The sequence below is a fragment of the Zootoca vivipara genome, chromosome 13 (assembly GCF_963506605.1).
Source record: "Zootoca vivipara chromosome 13, rZooViv1.1, whole genome shotgun sequence".
NCBI classification, from domain to species: domain Eukaryota; kingdom Metazoa; phylum Chordata; class Lepidosauria; order Squamata; family Lacertidae; genus Zootoca; species Zootoca vivipara.
Window position 1 is genome coordinate 12,732,361 of NC_083288.1, and position 17,399 is coordinate 12,749,759.

General features: G+C 45.0%; 1 protein-coding gene across 15 annotated transcripts in view; it reads left to right on the plus strand.

The window, feature by feature from the left end:
- Positions 1–17,399, plus strand: part of GPATCH8 (G-patch domain containing 8) — an 80,874-nt gene that overhangs the window by 33,833 nt on the left and 29,642 nt on the right. The window lies entirely within an intron of this gene.

Consider the following 17,399-nt stretch of genomic DNA (forward strand, 5'->3'; position numbering starts at 1 on the left):
GTAAAAGACGTTAGCTTTAACTTAGTCAGGGTGCCTGTTGAGAAGTTAAATTCTTGATTTGACTAGTGTCTAATTGATTTGACTAGATTCTAATTCCTTCCTTTTCCTCTTGTAACCTTTTAATTTGGACTTTTAAAAAATTCATATGAGAGAATATCTGATATGAGAGTTTTACCGCAGTTGAGCGTTGGGGGTGCTGTGTGGGTAACCAACTTTTCAATTCCAAATGGGAGACTCGGTCATTTGCAGAGTGTGATATAGGCAGCCAGAGGGATAAAGAGACAAGTTTTCTTTTCTTCCTGGAAGCAGAATCCAGGCAGCTGTTGGAACCTAAGAATTACTGCATTGTTATACTGGTTATTTGGTTTAGCTTACTGTTAGGAGTTCTCTTTTGGTAAGTTGCATGATGGGAGTATTGCCATCAACTCCTGATGCTCACTGCCTGGCTAGCGTGTGTGTATGTGTGTTTGCTTGTTCATTTTACGAGGAATCACTATGTGGAATGCAAAACAGAGGGCAATGCAGGAATACACTTGTATTCACTTAATTGATCCTTCTGTGCAAGCTGATACTCCAGGTCGAGTACATGAACAGTCCAAACAAAGTATTCAGTGTTGTCCTTTATACTGTTTTCTGCAAGCCAAGCCATGAGAACTTTCAATATTCAGTTGATGACACGCACCATGAAAGGGCCCCTATTCAGATAAAAACGGGAGGGGGTGGGGAGCTGTTCTTCCTGTAGTGCAGTTTACAAGTAAAGTTTGAATTATGTAAAATGTTAAATGGGGTGTGAAGGGCATAATATGATTTGAGAGGGATGTATATGCTACTTTTCTTGAGTTCTGGGGAGAATGGCTCCAGTTTCAAAATATGTTTGACTTTCATCCGCAGAGCTACAGTTTGATTTAACCTTGGGTTCCTCAGTGTGGTGCCCAGGGCACCATCAGACCCCCACCCCCTGCCGCCCTGCAAGCTCTTGTGTCTCGCCCAGTTTTTTCATAACAGTTGTTGTCAGGGATGTTGGCTGTGGTTTCTTTTTGTCTTTTGTTTTAGTTGGGTGTTGTTGTTGTTGTTTTGGTATAGATATTCCACTTGGTTTCTTTGCTGGGGGCGTGGGGGTGGGGAGCAGATTCTAAGCCATGGGTAGGCAGACTAAGGCCCAGGGGCCGGATCTGGCCCAATCGCCTTCTAAATCTGGCCTGTGAACAGTGCAGGAATCAGCATATTTTTACATGGGTAGAATGTGTCCTTTTATTTAAAATGCACCTCTGGGTTATTTGTATGGCATAGGAATTTGTTCATCCCCCCCCCCCAAAAAAAACATATAGTCCGGCCCACCACATGGTCTGAGGGACAGTGGACCGGCCCCCTGCTGAAAAGTTTGCTGACCCCTGCTCTAAGCAGTACCAGTTTTTCTTTTGTGAAATGGGTATTTGTATGGTGACATGATGTCCTAATGTGCCCCCCGGCCCAGAAAGACTGGGGACCCCTGATTTAAGCTATTTTCTCATCAAACATTTTCAGCATGGCCTCTTTCTGGACTGCTGCATGCTGAGGTGCAGAATCTTCACACACACACACTAACTATATTGCAACCAGCTATGATGTGCGTGGATTGGATGGGAGGTTGCCTGCTCTTGATGGGGTTACACTCCCTCTGAAGGAGCGGGGACATAGCTTGGGGGTACGTCTGGATCCTTTGTTGTTGCTTGAGGCTCAAGTGGCCTCAGTGGTGCAGAGTACCTTTCCGTAGCATTGGCTGGTGGCCCAGCTGTGCCCATCTGGACAGAGATAGTGATTGTCTATGCTCCAGCAACCCCTAATTAGATTACTTCAACACATACGTACATAGGGCTGCCTCTGACGATGGATCAGAAACTTCAGCTGGTGCAGAATTCAGCAGCCAGGTTGCTCACCAGAGCAAGACGGTTTGAGCATTATTACGTTGATCCTGGAGCAACTGCACTGGCTGCCCGTTAGTTTCTGGGTCCATTTCAAAGTGCTGGTTTTGACCTATAAAGCCCTAAACAGCTCAGGACTGCAAAATACCTCAAGGGCCACCTCTCTCTATATGAACCTACCTAGACCCTGCAACCATCATCTGATGCCTTTTCTGCGGGGCTCCCCGTTTGTTGAATGCTTTTCCCGGGGAGGCTTGCCTGGCGCCTTCATTGCATATTTTTATGTGCCAGGTGAAAACATTTCACTTCAACCAGATCTTTGGCTGAATAACTAACATTCTGTGCCTTTTAAAAATGTATTTTTAGGAGGAGCGTTATTGGTTTGTTGTTTGTTTTGTTACATATTTTTTATTCTTATTTTTCTGTTGTGAACCGCCTTGTGAACTTCGGGTGAAAGGTAGTATACAAATTTAATAAATAGTAACAATAATCTTGTGTTGGTATTGCAAGAGAATCAGGATAGGGTATTCCAGATTTCATTCTGAAACCTCCAGGGAAGAAGGCAAGAGGCAGAAGGCTATTGTGGTCAAAAGCTGACACATGTTCAGTCCTTCTGCGCCTTCTATGCTTATAAATGCTAAGCTAGGAGAGATGTCCCTCTGGTATTTTTTTTTTTTTGTATAGGATCTTCTTCTGTGCATGCACACACACAAATACACGTGTGTTGTGGCAGGCACCTCACAGTGTGAGAACTGCTGTTGTACACTATTCTCTCTATATATCATCAAACAAATGATTTTTTTCAGATTTCAGTTTTGTGCCTTTCCCCCTGCTATCCAAAGCTCCAGTTGAAAGCTATTCCACCATTTATACATCATTGGAGGTGTGAACTGCAGCTCCTTCTTGTCATGAAAAGAATATTCTGAGCTCCTGCACTGGAGCTGTGCCTAGAAGGCATATTTAAAATTCTGGCATAATGAGGATCAAGTGTACTAAGTCCTCTTATCACCACACCCAGCCTCTTGTGGAATGTTGAAAGAGTGAACAGCACTCCCATGCGATTCCAGTTGTTGTATGGCCAAGGAATAGTGTCCTGGCCATTCAAGAGGTGAGGGGAAGGGGGTTGCTGCCCGCAGACATTTTTTCCCCTCCACCGGTGCATTTTGGGAACTTTCTGGCATTTCCTGCAAGGCTTTGAACAATCTCCTTGTGTGTTTTTTGAATGACCACTTGTATGAGAAGAATACTCTTGCTGCCTGCTTGTTCATTCAGTCGGCCAGTTCAGCCCAGTCCATCTCAAAAGCCCGTGTGTAGAGAGGCTTTATAATGGTCAGTAAACAGCACACTGCAGCATCTTGGGACTCTGCAGCGTAGCTGCAGCACCACAACCCGCCGGATCAGCCCCTAGCAAATGGGAGCTAGTTGAGTGGAATGATTGTTAATATTGGTTTGAAATACTGGTTCGGATAATCTATAGACATCCTCTTGAAATAATTATATTCTGTGTCAGCTTCATACGGTACACTGTATACAGCAGAGCCATTTTATCAAGATGCCTAAAGAGGTACAGCTCTGACTGAAGAATCAAATAGCTTTTCCAAATTCCTTTTTTTAAACTAAACATCGCCACACTGATGTCTTATGTAAATACAGAGGGTGAGGGGAATCAAATTGGTTTAATCGTAATTATTGTGGCCCCCACTGTCCTCATCTAGAGTGGCTGGCAGAGAAGTGCTGTCAAAGATGCAGCTGGACTGTCTCTTGTCAACTTCCTCCTTACAGCTCACCCTGGAAAGCTAGGCCTTCCTGGGTGCAGGTATTTGAGAGTGTGGGATTGTGCTGAATAAGTGTGTCCAGGGAACACTCTGCACATTCCAGAGCATACTTTCAGGATCAGCATGGGCAGTACATTGCCAATTGCACCACAGCCCCACATTAGAAATATTTGTGTAGTTCCTGAAATTCAGTGCATGGTTTGGGTTTTGAAATGAACAAGAGAGGCAGACTGCAGTTTAGGGTATCTTGAATTCCCCCCCCCCCCAAAAAAAAACCTGTGCATGGTTGCTGGCTTTCCACAATCTCCTAGTTAAAGGCAGAGAACTGAGATGGATGAGTGTTCAGAGGTTGCCATGGGTATGGCAGTCATGCAACTCTCATCGGGATTTAGCGGCAGCTACCAATTCTCTGCTAACGCAGTATATACTCTGCTTAGATGCACCACTTCGATGCACTCCACTGACTTTGGTTCTCCTATCTACACATCTGGTTGTCAGAATATCAAGGCATTTGATACTGATGCCAGGGGAATTTAAATGTATTCAGTCCTGTGCGGAGAGCTAGGAGGTAAAAATGTAACATTGGCAGCAAAGAACATCCATGATACCTCCATTTCTCCCTCTCCCAAATTAAAATTTAATTCTCGCACACCTCTATTCTTGTTAAGATTCTGTATATTTTCTGAGTGCCGAGGCTGAAACAAAATCACCTATCAATCAGGAGCAGAGGGAGAGGTACCCAAGCACTTCAATTTGGGGTGAATCTGCACTTCCTATTCAAATACCAGTATTCTGCTGCCACCTTAATTTTAGCAATTAAATACTCCCCCTGTTCACTGTGTGTAGGTTGTCACTTGAGTGAAGATTAAATTAATGTTCCTCTGCTCAGTGTTGAGCAGACAATGAATTACTATCCCATATTCCTCTGCATTGAATGGGAAATGTCCCCAGTTGAAAAGTGCATTTTGACCAGCCGTATCTGTTCTAGAGGACCAAACTCTAAACTCCAAGGCTGTCCATGCTTGCTTGCTTTACCAGTTGCTTCTGGAAAGCTCAAAATGATTGCTGGATTCAACTGCTACTAATCAAGTATACAAACTCGTACAATAAACTGGAGGTAAATTGCCAGTGATACTCAGTAATTATTGGTCTGAAGGCTCCCACAAGTTAGCGACAGAAAACCTTCCTACCATTAATGGTGGTGAAATGCTTTATGTTTTGCAGACATGCTTGGGAATGCCCAGGTTTCTGGTAGCACCTGAACATCCTCCATATCTAAAGCAGGTGTAGTACACATCATGGTGTTACCCTACATTCCTTTTTAGCAGCCTGAGTGTGTGCATTTGAAATGGTGATGGTAGCCTGGAGAACTAAGCTGCTGTTGTCTACTGAGTATACCAATAGAAAGAATGCTTCATATTACTGTGTATTTTTCTTAACAGTGGTACTCCAGATGCATTTTCCTTCCTTTAAATGGCAAGTCGCTTTTTTCTCTTTTCATGCTTGATTATATGTAAAGCAATCTTAATTTTGGCTCACTTGCTTCAGGAAATAGCCATAGTAGTTTTTTTCTGGATTAGTGTGGCACACTCTTATGTGGGGATGCCCTGGAGTCTGGTCTGGGAGCTTCAGCTACGGTAGTGCAGAATGTTGTGGCTAAACTGGTGCTGGGAGCAGGCTACTGCCAACACATGACACTGGTGTTAAAGGACTTGCACTGGCTTCCCATCTGCAACCAGGCCAGGTTCAAGGTTTTTCTACTAGTGTACAGAGCCCTGAAAAACTTAGGCCCAGAACGTCTTTCCTTGTATATGCCAAATTGATCACTAAGATCATCTGATGGAGCTTGGTGATCGTCCATGGACCAGAAGTGCAACTCATATAAACGAGGTTATGACTTCAGTGTTGTGGGCCCAACTCTGGAATTCCCACCAGAACTCAGACAGGCATTGTCCCTGCTGAGTTTCAGAAGTCTGGTTAAAATCGCTTTATTTCAGGAAGCCTTTGCACCAGGAATGCTTCTCCGATGTTGTAAATTTTTCTGATGTTCTTTGTATAAATTTATGGGGTTTAATTTCTTCTAAATTTTGTATATTTTTATCGTTGTAAGCTGCTTTGAGACCTAGATGCTGAAATGCAGGATATAAATTTTAACAGCAACAATGTTTATAGGATGGCGTTTTAAACATGGGTCATTTTAAAAGGCTCAATGAGTTAGGTCAGGAGGGATTTCATCAGTGTTTTCAAGCATGGTCTGGTGAGGAAAAGGACCAGTGTTGAACTGCCTCTTGAGAAAATGTTTGTTCTTCATCCTATCCCAGTTAATGGCTGCATCAGATAATAACAAAGTATGTTTTATTGTTATGTGAACAACCCATAGGCATAGCCACATGGAGGAGAGAGCAAGCTTTTGCTGCAGTTAACCATGGTTTAGTGTTTTATCTGAACCTGGGCAAACTGTGACTAGTCTTAACTATGTATTACTGAAACAAGCCATGGCTTAAAATTGGTTTGTTTCAGTAAATGCTTTTTCTGGGTTTAGATCAGGGGTGTCAAACTCAAATTCATCGGGGGCCGCATCAGCAGTTTGGTCACCCTCAAAGGGCCGGTTGTGTCTGTAGGACTATGTGTCCACTCTTTATTATCATAAATTATTGTCACTGCATTTATTCTTTTTTTATGTAATAATGTAAGCTCATTCCCGCCCCCACGCGGATCACATTCCTGCGTCGTGGCGCGTGTGTGGGATGGGATGTAAACGAGGGAATTTTGAACAAAAGGTGGGGATCGACGGCTTGCGGGGGGGGGCCTCAAATAACCTTCGGCAGGAAGGAGAAAGCCACTGCTGGGATTAAAAACCTGCAGATGGAAAGAGGGCTTCCCTCTCCCGCCCTGCGCACACCCAAACCCCGCTAGGCAGGATGCCACACGCTGCAGTGCAACCCACCCCATGCTTTGGAGAGGGGCAGGAACATGCGGTGCAGCGCCAACTCCCTGCTTTGCTTTTGCATCCTCCCTCCTCAGCGCCAGAGTCCCTTCCCCTCGCGCTGAGGGAGGGCAGCGGATTTCCTGAGGAGGAAGGCGGCGGCAGCCCCAGCGGACGTGCATCTTCGCCTCAGAGCTGCTCTTCCCCCCACCCGCGCTGTTGTCGTCTTCGCCGCCGCCTCTCCCTACCGGGACTGCAGGCAGAGGAGGCTTGAAAACCTGCCCCCCCCCAAAAAAATTCCCCTCCCACCTACTCAAACCGCGAGGCGACTCCATCTGGAGCCCTACATCACGAGGGGCTGAGAGGAGGCGGCGGCAGAGCGGGAAGAGCAGGAACCCGTGCCGTCGTCACCACCTCCCTCCCGGCCGCCCCCCGGGGAGCAGCTCCGCCGGAACTGAGAAGCCAAAGGGCGGCTCGGGGGTGGGGGGCAGAGCAAAAGCCAGGCACCCTCCCGAGTGTCTATGAGGAGAAAACGGGGGAAGAGGGAAGAGAAACCCAGCTCCATCAAGAGAGCGGCTGTTGCGCTTCGCCTACTTCCCCCTCAGGCTCACTCCGCGTCCCTTTCGCCCGCTCGCTCGCCCACCTCCCGGATGCAGCCGAGGAGAGGAAGGGAAGCGGCGGGCGTCGGCTCCCCAGTGCCGCCTCACTCGCTCTCGGAGACAACAGCAAAGCCCGCCAAAAAAAAATCCAGCGCTGCTCCGTCCCGGCACCAACTTTGCCGGCGGCGCCTGTAGGGCTTTCCTACCTCCTCGGCGGGCTTCCTCCTCCTCCTCCTCCTGCATCTCACTTCCCCGTCTGGCCACTGTGCCACCGCCTCCCTCAGCCTCATTCGAAATTGAAATTCCCTGGCCAAGGCCGTCAGCGCGGCTCCAACGCCCCGGCCTCCGCCTGCAGCCCCGCCCCCGGTTTTTACCCTCGGCCAATCGCAGGCTCCAGAACTACTGTCAGCGGCTACTGGCGGCGGCTACGCGGGCCACATGACGAGGTCTGGCGGGCCGGATTAGGCCCCCGGGCCTTGTGTTTGACACCCGTGGTTTAGATAATAAACTGTGATCATTATAGCTGATCATTATATTCAACTACAGCCACTGATTTTGGTCAGTGTTAAGCTGAAATACTCAGTTCTGCTCCTGTAACAGTGTAATGGCAAGTACAAAACTGGGCTTAAAAAGTTATTGAATTGCAATAGAGTGGGTGAAACGGTGCTAAGCAAGCATTGTTTCCAGACCACGTTCCCCAGATCACGCCACCGTTTCCAATAATGGTAGGCAGCTTGGGTAGGCATTGTAAGAGGATGGGTACATTTTTCCTCCATGCATATTTCAGAGTGGCTTCTTTGTCCTCTTATGTTATAGTGTTCTATACAAGAACAGTGATTCAACCCTTTCTGAAAAGCAGAATGCAGTCACTTCAGCTGCTTAGCAACACTTTGTCCTTGTTAGTGAAGATGTAGCAAAATGGTTATCTAGAGAGCATAGTACAGTACCTTGATTTTGTACAAGTTTAATAGGCAGCTGATTCTCACCCCCAAAGCGGAAAGTGTTGATTATAGCGGTGCCTCGACTTACGAAGGCGATCCGTTCCGCGGCGCTCTTTGTAAGTCGAAGTCTTGGGTTATCGAAGCGTCTGTTTTGCGCATGTGCAAAGCGCGATTTTGCGCTTCTCTGCACGCGCCGCTTCTGCGCAGGCTGCGCACGCGGCGAAAAGACTTCCGGGTTTGCCGACTTCGTAAGTCGAAACCTTCGGAAGTCGAGTCATTCGGATGTTGAGGTACCACTGTATTTGAACTGTATAAGGGCATGGCTCAACCAGAAGTATTGCTTGTGGTTGAGAATGTGCTATGGGTGCCTGAAGTTGCATTCCTAAAGGGCAGGCCTTTGTAAAAGGGTGTACACAGACCCTGCTTAGGGTCGTCCTCTGCCAAGGACCACCATTGAAGTGACGTGGCCCTTCAACACTAGACCCATTAGAAGGGGTCAGGCTTCTTGGCTCCAGAAAGGATGGTTAAATCAGGTCATGTTCCATTGCTTGGCTACCTCTGGGCTACTGACCTAGGTTTGCTAGGGGATCTCATGGCCTCTTCGGAGTCTTCCCACAAGGAAGGAGTTTGGTTTCTTTAGAAGGGACAGATAAATTAATCCTTATTTTCAGCTGGTTGGTTGGGAGGTACAAGTGAGGTCTCTTCTTAAATCATTGTCTTTGAGTTGCTACCCAGTGTCTGCTCCTTCTCATCCTACTATTGTGGCTTTCATTATTTCCCTAAAATGTCCCTTGTCTATGCTTGACTTGTGTCTACAGCATGAATGTCCACTTAGTTGGTTGGCCTACCTTTTGATAGTGCTACAGACAGGCCAGATAAGATCGGCCCAAACCTGCTCTCTACTACCTTCCGACCTCCAGTGATATAGTTTATTACCAATTAACTCATGTATGAGAGGCATCCAACCTGTTCTGGAGATGGTTGCACTTCTGCTAAAGGACCTGGTTCATAGCTTGGGGGCTCTCCTGGGTCCACTATGTCACAGAAGCTACAAATGGCCTTGGTGCTATGTGTCTTTTACGAGCTTTAAGTCGTAACTGAGTGACTAGCCTATCTTGATGTAGATAGCCTGGCTTTTGTGGTCTGTGGTCTAGTAAATGTCTGCCTGGAATTCATGCAATGCGTTGTTGTGTGTGGAGCTGCTTTTGAACACAGTTTAGAAACTTCAGTTGCTGCAGAATGTAGTGATGAGGTTATTAACAGGGGCAGGGCATTCTCATCATATTATGCCAATCCTTGCCTGCTTGTGCTGGCTTCTAGTTTGTTTCCAGGCCCAGTCTGGGTGCTGGTTTTAACCTCTAACCAGGGTGGTTCAATGTGTGGCCCTCAATATCTTTTTTTGGTGGCCCTTGGCAACATTTGACGTCTCTCCCTGAGCCCTCACACTGCCTTCCCAAAGCCAGGAGAGTGAAGTGTTGGGCTTTGGGAAGGAGGCATGAGGACAGCCTACTTAGCGCTTTCCCAGCTTCGGGAAGGAGGTGGGAGGGTCTAGGATTCTGCCAGAGCTTCATGTCTCCTTCCCAAAGCCCGGCACCTTGTTTAGCGAGCTTTGGGCAGGCAGGGTGAGGGCTGGAGAGTCCTCAAATTTTGGCCTCGCTCCTCGCCCCCACTTGACAAGGCAGTGTGTGGCCCATGAGTTCTGTATCAAAGTACTCTTGCAGCCCACTTGATGTGAAAATTTGGGCCGCCGCCCTGTTATAAACTAAAGCCTTACACAGCTTAGGGCCCTGTTACCTGATGTAACACTTCTTTGCACTAGGAGCTACCCAGGTCTTAAGATCATGTACAGAAGCCCTCCTCCTTCTGAAGTGCAAAGGGTGGCAGTGAGAGGGTTTTCAGTGGTGAGCCACTGCTTTGTGGAATGTGTTCCCCAACTCATCTGGCTCCTGGATTAATGCCATTCTGACACCAGGTGAAGATCTTTATTTTCTCCCAGGCTAACAATAATAATCAATCTGTTTCAATATATGTTATTATCTTGTTCCCTATAAATGGACAGTCGGCTTTCATTTGCATTTACTGATTATTAGGTATATTATAATTACCTACCGTATAATCAAGATTACATTGACTTGTGTTAACTTTTTATTGTACATCACCTAGAGGTTACAGTGTTAGGCAACTGACCAGTTGAAAATTATTATATCTCATATCATATATCAATTATGTAGATGGAACTTTCCTTCCTGTCAAGATGAATGTGGCACAGCCAAGAACAATGTATATGCTGCCATATTTTAAATTTAGAAAGAAATCTAGATCAGGCATCCCCAAACTGCGGCCCTCCAGATGTTTTGGCCTACAACTCCCATGATCCCTAGCTAACAGGGCCAGTGGTCAGGGATGATGGGAACTGTAGTCCAAAACATCTGGAGGGCCAAAGTTTGGGGATGCCTGATCTAGATGTTTTAGGCCAGGTATTGTTTGAGATGTGTACACCTCAAGGTGAAAGTCCTTTGTGAAAAAGGAGCAGTATTCCATTCCTGAAGACCAAAGAGCTACTTGTGTGGAGCCTGCTATAAGTCAGCCTGATATTTTGTTGTACCTCTTGACTTATAAAACCAGTTGTGCAGAAAGGAGCGTGACTGGCATATGCTTTCATTTCTGGGACCAGATGTTGGAAGACAGCAAGGAGGAGGTAAATTATTCATAGTGAAACCAATGCATGCAATAATAGTTGTACTGGTACAGGAAAGGAAGGTGGCAGGAATAGACAATGAAAGCAAAAGATCACATGAATATATTCAATAGGAGAACAAAGCAGAAAGAAACAAACTAAAAATGATGCTATCTGCATAAATTAGGATTCCAGTATGACCAAGTACTTGTAGCATTTTATTGCCAGCAAGGGAAGGCAGAGATTGCCACATTGGAAGTCAAATTATAGCTTTCATCATCATTGTTCAGGGTTGAGGAACCTTGGCCACCCCCACCCCTGTTTTTATTTGGCCTTTTGCGACTTCCCCATTGTCCTTATGAATATTGATTCTCTGCTTCTTCTGGAAAAGCTGTGCCTGCATTGCTATGGGCCATTGTTAACATGGGGGTAATATTTATGAAAAAATACACTTTTGCCCATACACTTTTGTGTGTGTGTGTGTGCATGGGAAAAGAGGTGACAGGCCATATTCAAGCTAAGGTATATAACCTGGAAAGTATATGTGAAGCATCCAAAGACAATTTCTCACTTTGTTTTCATAGAATCATAGAAACATAGAGTTGGAAGGGACTCTGAGGATCATCTAGTACAACCCCTGGAGTTCTAACTTCTCCCTTGAAAAGACTTTGCTACACTGCAAGAAAAGGCACCCTTTTCAGAAGTTTGAAATAACCCCAAGAGGACACTGTTAACACCCTTTTGTTCAAGATAGGTCTACAAGCAGTGGGTTCAGCTAAGGCAAGATAGAGCTGGTGTAGCATGATAGCTAAAGGGTATGAGCTGAGAATTCCCTGAATCACCTTGACCATAAGCTCACCCGACTGCCATCTGTAATCTTCCATAACTCTGACTCGGCAGTGTGGGTGTGACTTAGCCCTAATTCACCCGGCACCTTCGTTGCATAATTTTAGGCACCAAGTAAAAGTATCTTCTCCCAGACCTTTGGCTAATTAAACAATTTATGACCTTTTAAAATGCGAGCGTGTATTTTTGTGTTAGTATGTTATGTATTTTTGTGTTTCCATGTTGTGAACCACCCTGTGATCCTTGGATGAAGAGCGGTATAGAAATTTAATTAATAATATTAGTTATTATAATTATTTCTACAACTCTCTATTGAAAGCATGGGTATTGCTGATATTGCTGGAGTAGATCTCCTATTATCACTGACCATTGGCCATGCTATCCGGGGCTGATAGAAATTGAAGTCCAACAACAACTGGAGGAAACCAGGGTGGCTACCTATGCACTAAAAGCATTATAGAAATGCGGAATGTGACTTTTGGGTAGATTTAGTGAAACTTTGTAACTAGGTTTCCAGCGGTTGGAGGAAGTTTCCTTGGTTCAGTCAAAAGTTGGCAGGTGCTAACGGGGCATGCTTTAGAATCAGTTCAGCAGGATGTATATATTCACAGACTCTGGATAACCGGTTCCAAAATATTCCCATAAGAGGATCTTTTTGCTCATATGGTTGGTTGGTTTTTTAAATAAAGTATTTTAAATCTGCGATATGCTCATACGTCACTGAACCAGTTCTGAAATGGTCTGTCTGCACACATCTTTCTGTGCATGCTCATGGCTGAACATCCAGCTGAACTACTGTTGAAGGACCAGTGTGTTTGACCTTTGCCCCCAGTTGTGGCTACTCCTTTTGTATTCTCTTACTGGCATGGAAAGTGAGGGAGCAGGGACCACCCGCTTGGCATGATCTTTGTCTGTATAACTCAGTGCTTTAATCAGTCTTCATTAAATGTTTGAGTGCAATCTTTAAGTCAGGGATCCCCAAACTTCGGCCCTCCAGATGTTTTGGACTTCAGTTCCCATCTTCACCGACCACTGGTCCTGTTATAAGGGATCATGGTAGTTGTAGGCCAAAACATCTGGAGGGGGCTGCAGTTTGGGGATGCCTGCCTTAAGTTAACAGGGCTAATATATTTATTAGCCTGCCATTTCAGGGCCAAGCCCTCACAAGGCAACTTCTAACATACATTTTGTTTCTTTTTGAACTTGTAGGTTGTCACTTCTGTTTAAACTCTACATTAGGCATCCCCAAACTGCGGCCCTCCAGATGTTTTGGCCTACAACTCCCATGATCCCTAGCTAACAGGACCAGTGGTTAGTGATGATGGGAATTGTAGTCCAAAACATCTGGAGGGCTGAAGTTTGGGGGTGCCTGCTCTACATCCTAAAACCTGAAATGTTCACTATTGGTTGCCATTTCTGTAGCTTTTTAAATACAACAAATGCGCTTTTGATTGTATTCTGTCCTTACACCAGCTCTGTGACTAGGTAGTTAATTTAAAGATGGTGAACTTGGACTCAAGATTACCCAACAGCTGTATTTGCACGTAACACTAAACCAAAGACAGTCCTGTGTGAGCCTTGAGTTTATGCATTTGTCTCCTCTCATTTACTTTTTTGAATCCACGAGAAGGTATTCAGAGGCTTTCCACTTCTCTCTTTGATTAAACATAATGTCTGAACCCAAACAAACGGCAGTTACCCTTACCGTGTTTCTCCAAAAATAAGACACCGTCTTATATTTATTTTTCCTCAAAAAAAAACCATGGTGGCTTATTTTCAGGGGATGTCTTTTTTAAATTAAGTATGGTACAGTTTAACCTACAAGGTTAAACTGCCTATCACTATGGCTTATTTTCAGGGTATGGCTTATTTTCAGAGAAACACGGTAGCTGTGACTTGTTAAACAAGACAGCTTCAAACCTGTGTTTAGGAAGCTGGCTTGCTTTGGTGAACCATCGTTAAGATTAGCCATTGTTTGGGTTAGCTATAGTTTGGGTTTGCACATAATGCTAAACCAGGGATCAGCAACCTTTTTCAGCCGTGGGCTGGTCCACTGTCCCTCAGACCATGTGGTGGGCCGGACAATATTTTTGGGGGGAAAGTGAATGAATTCCTATGCCCCATAAATAACCCAGAGATGCATTTTAAATAAAAACACACATTCTACTCATGTAAAAACACCAGGCAGGCCCCACAAATAACCCAGAGATGCATTTTAAATAAAAGGACAAATTCTACTCATGTAAATACACGCTGATTCCCAGACCGTCCGCGGGCCGGATTTAGAAGGCAATTGGGCCGCATCCGGCAGGAAATCAAACAAACTACTCCTTTCTGCCCCTTTTACAGCTCTGTGTAAATCTCAGAGCTCAGAGGACAGAAAGTGGAGAAGCCAAGAGGATAGAAAGGAAAGAGCTCTGGGAGACTCTGCGGATGAAAACAGAGAAACAAAGGGAAGAAAGTGTGTTGCTGCAAGAGTCAGGAGAGAGAATGTGTGCAGGTGCACAAACATGTTGGTTTCAGTACAATACTCACACCATTTTTTTTAGTACAACACTCCTTTTGAAATGGCATTACCCCACCCCACCCCGCCACCTGGCTACCTCCTTTCAGAGCCCCTTCCAACACTCATGCTGCTTTCAAAAATCCTTTATTATTTGTAAGCCAAGATGCATATCTGGTTATATGCATGTATTTTCTATATTAGCACACACCCCACCCCCGTCCAACAACCTGCAGCAGGAAGGGGCTTTTGTCATGCTCAGATATCCATTCCCACTCTTTATGACGAAGAATTATAGTATCCTGCAGGATCAGTGCCTTAGACTCCTTCACTTGGTGCTCAGGCCAGTGCTGGGCAAATCAGAGTGTCCCTGGACCTCAGGTGTTTGCATGATGTCACTGGTCTTGCCTGGACCAATAGAGAGAGGGGTTCATGTAATTTGGGGCTTTGCTACAGAGCATGCAGTGCATTGGTTCTTACTGCGCAGCAACTGAAAACATAGGCCTTTGGTTGATCTTATTGACATCCAACACCCTTTTAGAATTTTTTGAGGGGTGGGGTATTGCTTTTGGTTTGTTTTTATATGTTGTGGTCTTGTTGTGAACCGCCCTGAGAACTCTAGGTATAGGGCAGTGTATAAGTGGAATGAATGAATGAATGAATGATGAATGAATAAATAATAGCCCTGCCCCTTTTTTCTAATGCAAAGTTTTAATGTTCAAAAAGCACTTCTCTTTCTTTAAATCCCAAGGAAATGTGAGAACTCAGAGAACGGACACCTGCTGGGACCGACCCAGAGGCTTCACACAGCCTGCTTTCTTTCTCCACCTCCACATGTCTTGCTAGATTATCTTTCAGATACAGTATCTGCAAAGCTTAAGGCAGGTGCTGTATGAGGAATGCAACTTAAGAGTTCCTCCTTTTTTTAAAAAAAAGGTTAAGCATGTGTTTCTGTCACGTGTGTGCAGATGGCATGGAGTGTATGTGGAGTATTTAAGCTGTAGAATATCAAGCCGTAAAGATACCATGTACATTGTTTAAAAAGCTATCTCGGTTTTCATCTTAAAAGGGGTTGGTATTTGCACAGGAGCAACTTCTTCTGCAGGCTAGTAGTAGTTTCCCTTCTTGCCCTAAGAATTAGTAATCCCCTTCCCTTCCCCCAAGCTCTGCTATGTCAGAACTGCCAAACAACTTGACTAAAGAGAGGAGAACATGGCAGAATCTTCTGTAGTCTTTGATTTCCCCCCACCCCAGAAGAGAAATAAGGAAGAGAGGGAGGGAGAAGAATGTGATGTAGATGGTAGTAGCCTATTTAGTCAGTAGAAAATTAAAATTTAATGTGTTTTTATTTCATTTGCTTTGGGGACCCTTTTTAAGGCCCCCAAAGTGACATACACATATTTATTCAAATGAGTTTTATTTATAGAACTTGGATGATGTGGAATTTTTTTGGCAAGATACTTGAAGGGATTTTGAGGCTTAAGCAATGGCAAATGGGGAAGGGGCTTCTGCGATAAAGGAGGAGTTGACAAGGGAGGATTGGTGCTAGTGCTGTTGAAAGGATTTTGGCAGGCAGTATGTGGAAATATTGCTTGAATGATGAGGGCTGGGATATCTCTAAACACTCTCTGCTATTGGTGATGTAAAAATATGTGTGTTGCTGGGGGGGGGCAGTGATTTGTGCTGTTTCTGGTCCTTCTTGGGAGTGCAGGTTGCAGAAGGTGCTCCTTGGCCATGGGGTTGTCATGTTCCCCGTCTTCCATCCTGTTTGTCATTGGAATGAAACAACAGGGATGGGGGTTAGAATCATAGAATCATAGAGTTGGAAGAGACCACAAGGGCCATCCAGTCCAACCCCCTGCCAAGCAGGAAACACCATCAAAGCATTCTTGACATATGGCTGTCAAGCCTCTGCTTAAAGACCTCCAAAGAAGGAGACTCCACCACACTTCTTGGCAGCAAATTCCACTGTCGAACAGCTCTTACTGTCAGGAAGTTCTTCCTAATGTTTAGGTGGAATCTTCTTTCTTGTAGTCTGAATCCATTGCTCCGTGTCCGCTTCTCTGGAGCAGCAGAAAACTGTCCAGAGAATTAGAGTGTGGGGTTGTTTGTATGTAAATGACGTGTAACTCAAATACTGGGTTCTTCTATGAAGGCAGTTGAATCCCTAAACTGGTGCCTGGGAGCAGGGTGTGGTCTAACAACCTGAAAACCCAAACAAGACAAAGTTATCTTGGTCAATGAGAAACCTGCTCCAAGATTGTGTGTTGGACCTGTTTTTGGAGGGGAAGCACTCCCTTCGAAGGGCTCAAGTTTGCAATTTGAAAGTGCTTCTGAGCCCGGCTTTTCTCCTTGGCTCCTTTTGGCAATAGTCAGAAGTACTTCTGCTTAGCTTAAGACAGTGTACCATCTTTTGCCTTTTCCTAGAGAGGGCAGATAACAGCCACTGTCACACATTTGCTCACATTCAGCTTAGTCAACTTCAGTTTGTTTCAGAAGTGGCAGCTGATGCAGAATGTTGCTCCTAAGGTGCTGATGAGGCCTCCCATTCAGAACATGTTATTTTAGCACTCTTTGATCTACACTGGTTCCTGGTTTATTTCTGAGCCCAATTTTTAAAGTGCTGGTTATCACCTTCAAAGCCATAAATGGTTTGGGTCCAGGGTGCATTGAAGGACATCCCTTATTAGCTTGCTTTTTGTTGCAGATGCTTGATGTCTCTTCTGTAATTTATTTCTATTTATTTTTTGCAGCTTATTTCATTCAGTTTCTTGTCTTAAAATAAATTAAAATAATAATGATGTAAGCAGCTCTTGGGGGACATTTTTTTTGCCCCCAAACCAGCACATAAATTTTAATGTAATTGAATAAATCATGATTCACTTGGGCAGTGTATAATACATTTATAGACAGGTGTGTAGAGTTGACAGCCTTTGCCCTTATATTTGAATTCTGGAAAGGAAAGGATGACTTTACATTGGGGTATGGCAAGCATCCCCAAACTTTGGCCCTCCAGATGTTTGGGACTACAATTCCCATCATCCCTGACCACTGGTCCTGCTAGCTAGGGATGATGGGAGTTGTAGTCCCAAAACATCTGGAGGGCCATGTTTGGCCATGCCTGCTCTATATGTTCATGTTACCTCTCCGAAAGAAATTGGCATTTATGAATATAATGCCAATATAGTTTTCCCGTTGGGAGTTGTAGGCCAAAACATCTGGAGGGCCGCA